This window comes from Nomascus leucogenys, chromosome 13 (genome assembly GCF_006542625.1).
Source record: "Nomascus leucogenys isolate Asia chromosome 13, Asia_NLE_v1, whole genome shotgun sequence".
In the NCBI taxonomy this organism is placed as follows: Eukaryota; Metazoa; Chordata; class Mammalia; order Primates; family Hylobatidae; genus Nomascus; species Nomascus leucogenys.
In genome coordinates this window covers 101,243,372-101,248,423 of record NC_044393.1, presented here as the reverse complement: position 1 = coordinate 101,248,423, position 5,052 = coordinate 101,243,372, and the positions used below count along the sequence as shown (strand labels likewise).

Sequence of the window (5,052 nt, the reverse complement as noted above, 5' to 3'; positions counted from 1 at the left end):
ATAGCACTGAGCCTTGCCCACTTCTCCCATGTTGACCCCACAGCATTTAGGTTCAGGCCAATCAAATTTAAGTTCCCACCATAACTTGACACAAGGCAGGTGCTTCCCACTCTCACGGAACCTTCAGTATCCCTAGGCATTAGGTACTACCCCAACTTTACTAATAAGCCAAGGAAGATTCACAGATTTTAAACTCCTTACAAGCAAGTTATTAAGAGGCCACTCTGATGCAAGCCCAGCACAGCTTCCTTAAGGCAGCTGCTGGGCAGCTTCACGCTCACAGAACAACAGAATGAAAAGGAATGAAGGCAGAGCACAACTACATCCAGGTGGAACTTGCTCCTAATTGCTTCAAATTATCGATCAAAAGCTCATCAGGAAATTGAACTTCAAAAGCCCCCAGCCACATACAGTCACTCAGACCATCAACAACGCATTGCCAAGTGGAAAGTTTTTGAGCACCTGCTTTAATGAAAATAATTATAATTAGCAAAGTGATTAGTGTCAAAAACTCCTACCTGAATGCAGTTTTTATTGAATAAGATGAGCATCCCCCCACCCCAGGTACTGTTATTAATTTGCCTTCTTAACTGTACAGCTGCCATCAGGGGCTGCTGGTAGTAGACACTGGCTGTTGGTCTGCCAGGCAACCATTTCCCCTTTGTTCTGATACACAGCTTAGTGACTCACATGTAGGTTTGTCTTTGGCTTAGGTACTCATCCAACCAGTTGATTCAAGGGGCAAGGCTACAGTAAATCTACACTGAATTCCCACATGGGAGCTGTTCCTCCAACAGATAGTAGCTCGCTGTTGCCCAAGGCACAGCCCTGCTCCAGACCCTAGAGTTCTGTCTACAGCTCCTCTACCGACTTCAGAGGATCCCGACCCAAGGTGGTTGCTCCACGCACCGCCATACCTCCTAGTTTAAGACACTTGAGCATTAGGGCAGCTTTCACCTGCCTTGAACCGTCTACTGAGCCCTCTTGTTCTGTCTTTCTGAACACTGACAGCTTTCCCATTTGCCCCATAAGTGGGTCAGGACAATATTCTTCAAAGTGGTTATGCTGCCTCCAAAATCTTAAGAGGCACACCAAACACACACCTCTTTCTTATCAGTAAGAAGGTCAAGTTTAATAACTTCTCATTCCCCTTACAGGGGATATCCCAGCATGTCCCAAACCATCAGACCCCTGCAAACTTCACTGATATGGCAGCCTCCCAAATATTCCCAGGGTTTTCACTGCCATGCTCTCACGTATGAATTACTAAAGCATTAGGAGACCTGCTACTTTCGGTTTTATCAGATTCAATTAGCAGATTGTCATCAATACTATGGATTAGTGTGGCAGTGTGTGAAATGGTGAGATGTTCAAGGTCTCTGTGGAATATGTAACAAAAAGCTAAAAGTTCACATGGCCATAGGGCGAGATAGAGAATGAGAACCTGTTTCTCCTTTCTGAAGATGAACTGATTTTGATCTTCCTTATTGATGACTACCAAGAAGAAAGCATTTGATTTCACTTCTAGGTAATTACCTAAGAGAAATGAAAACAGGGAACTCTATAGAGGCAGAACTTGGAATAGTAGTTTCTTAGGACTTGCAGGGAGGCAGGGAGGGGCTAGGGAGATAGGGGGATAAAGGATACAGGGTTTCTTTTTTACATGCATTCAAACCATATCACTCACAGATCAGGAAACTAACCTTACGGTTCACTCTGCTGCTAAGTCTATCCCAATGTAGAACCAGAAATGATACAATTTAATTGATCATATTGATCAATTCATATTAATGATTAAATCTTTCTAAAACTGACTGTGGTGATGGTTGCACATATATGGAATATACTCAAAGCCACTGAACTGTACACTTTAAGTGGATAAATGATATAATATGTGAATTGTATCTTAACAGAGCTAGTCTTAACGAAGAAGGAGAAAGAGGAGGCAGAGGAGGAGGAGAAAAAGAGGAGGAGAAGGAGGAGGAGATAGAATAAAAAGGAAGAGAAGAAGAAACCATTTGCAAGTCAGTAACCATGTGTCGAATGGCAGAGGCTGTGTTGGTCCACTCCAGAGAAGGTGTCCCCCCAGTAAGACCCAGAGCCAGCATGGCAGCTGGGACTGGGGCTACAACCTAGATAACTAATCATTGCCTACTATCACCTGCTATGATGCATCCTGTTTTTACAGAAGCCTGGCTGGTGAATTAATTGGCCATATGATTGAAACCACCATCCAGCATCTTTTATTTTTGGTGATACTAATCTCTGCAATGACTCCAAACGTGAGTGGGTTTCGAAAGCTTCCCCTTGTCCCTTCCTACCATAAAGGACCTTACCTCACTGTATTAGGCTGTTCTTGCACTGTTATAAAGAAATACCTGAGACTGGGTGATTTATAAGAAAAGCTGTTTAATTGGCTCACAGCACTGCAGGCTGTACAGGAAGCCTAGCAGCATCTGCTTCTGGGGAGGCCTCAGGAATCTTCCAATTATGACAGAAGGCAAAGCGGGAGCAGAGACATCACATGGTGAGAATGGGAGCAAGAGAGAAAGAGAAACAGGGGCAGAGGGGGGCACACACACTTTTAGATGACAAGATCTCACATGAACTCAGAGCAGAGCAAGAGCCCACTTATCACCAAGCAGTTGACCCAAGCTATTCACGAGGGATCTGCCCACATGATCCAAACACCTGCCACCAGGCCCCACTTCCAACATTGGGGATCACAGTTCAACATTTGGCAGGGACATGCATTCAAACCATAGGACTCACCGATCAGGAAACTAACCTTAGGGTTCACTCTGCTGCTAAGCCTATCCCAATGTAGGATCAGAAATGATACAATTAAATTGGTCATACTGATCAATTCATATTATTGTAATTCCCACGCATAAATTACTGGATAGTGATGAAATATCATATTATCACTGGAGTTTGTGCTACCTATTATTTCAGTAATTGCATTTTTGTTGTTTTTACAACATATTTTACTTTTCTTAGCAGATCTCACACACAGCAGGGATCTAATGAGTGACAGCTAAGAAGACAATGAGTAGGACTGATGGAATGTTGTGATCGTTCATCTCACCACCAACATTGAATGTCTACAGGATGTTCATGGTGCAGTTCCATCCAGTTCAGTTCAGTTACTAAGTAGCGATCAATGCATCCAACAAATAGTATTAGGTTGGTGCAAAAGTAATTGCAGTTTTGTCTTTTAAAAACAATGGCAAAAATTGCAATTACGTTTTGTTTTTGTTTTTTTGTTTTTTGAGGCAGTCTCGCTCTGTCGCCCAGGCTGGAATGAAGTGGCACAATTTCGACTCACTGCAACCTCTGCCTCCTGGGTTCAAGCGATTCTCCTGCCTAGCTGGGATTACACGTGCATGCCACCATGCCTGGCTAATTTTTGTATTTTTAGTAGAGACGGTGTTTCGCCATATTAGCCAGGCTAGTCTTAAACTCCTGGCCTCGAGTGAGCCGCCCGCCTCAGCTTCCCAAAATGCTGGGATTACAGGCATGAGCCACCATGAATGGCCCGCAATTACTTTTGCACCAACATTAATAGTAGCATGTTAGTAATCAAATCAACTGTTTCAAAACCTCACCCATCTAAAACAGAATTAACATTCACTAAAATGTCAGCATATTCTGTCTTCTACAAGATTTACTTTATGGCTCCAGGTTTTTATCTCTGGATTAAACTCATATTCACACTAAATACGCATTAACAACAGAAGTATAATTCTTTATTCCTTCTAGGCAGGTTTGTATCCAAGGAAAGAAAATTCTTAACTGAACAAGGTAGCTCCCCGAGGGATATATGTTTGCCAAGTAATCATTTCAAGCAGTGCTTAGAGTATGTTTGAGCTTCATGTTTGTGTGACGCAGACTTCTACCTACTCTGACTTCAGTGGTCATAAACTTCAACTGAATAATTGTATTTGGTAGTGCATCTTTCCATGTCATGGGACATAGAATCCCAGGTAGAGAGAAGCAAGAGAGGGGGAAAGAGAGCTGAGTGACTGGAGAGACACAGTAAAGAGATTTGTATATCCAGAGAAGGAAGCTGGAAGGGAAATAAGGAGCCACATGTGAAGCAGGCAGCTCCATCCCCACCCCAACCCGTCATTGTCACCTGACACATTGTGTCATGCTTGTGCCCCCGAGAAGCACATGCTGAGATGGAGGTAGGAGTGACAGAGATTTATGGAGGGGTGAGGAGGGGAAAGTGCCTGCGGAAGATAAAGAGCGAAGAAGAAAGATGGAATATCATCTCATACTGTGGAATAGCACTGATAAAGTCTCTGCAAACTCAATGGGGGGCTTCAGGGCATCAGAGCCCATCGGAGGTTCTGGGCAGAAGTGGTGAGACTCTACTCGTCTCACCATGGAGCTCAGCAATGGCCTGGGCCCCTCAGGTTGAGGGCAGCCTCATTTTGCAAGGTGAGGTGGACTCCGAAGGTGCTGACAGCTGGACGTCGTGAGTTGACTGCACTTCTTGCAGCTGAACAAATTCTGCATGGTGGCTGAGGTCTATGCGTGGGGCACACCTGCATGGTGGCTGACACCCATGTGAAGGGCACATCTTCATGGTGCCTAAGGTCCGTGTGTAGGGCACACCGCCATGGTGGCTGACATCTGCATGGGGTTCACCTCCATGGTGGCGGAGGTCTGTGTGTGGAGTTCACCTCCATGGTGGCTAAGGTCTGTGTGTGGGGTTCACCTCCATGGTGGCTGAGGTCTGTGTGGGGTTCACCTCCGTGGTGGCGGAGGTCTGTGTGTGGGGTTCACCTCCATGGTGGCTGAGGTCTGTGTGGGGTTCACCTCCGTGGTGGCGGAGGTCTGTGTGTGGGGTTCACCTCCATGGTGGCGGAGGTCTGTGTGTGGGGTTCACCTCCACGGTGGCAGAGGTCTGTGTGGGGTTCACCTCCATGGTGGCTGAGGTTTGTGTGGGGTTCACCTCCGTGGTGGCTGAGTTCTGTGTGGGGTTCACCTCCATGGTGGCTGAGGTCTGTGTGGGGGGCACACTTCCATGGTGGCTGAGGTCTG

General features: G+C 45.7%; 1 protein-coding gene across 1 annotated transcript in view; it reads right to left on the bottom strand.

Moving 5' to 3' along the window:
* ACTR3B (actin related protein 3B) overlaps positions 1–5,052 on the bottom strand; it is a 1,003,497-nt gene that overhangs the window by 646,971 nt on the left and 351,474 nt on the right. The window lies entirely within an intron of this gene.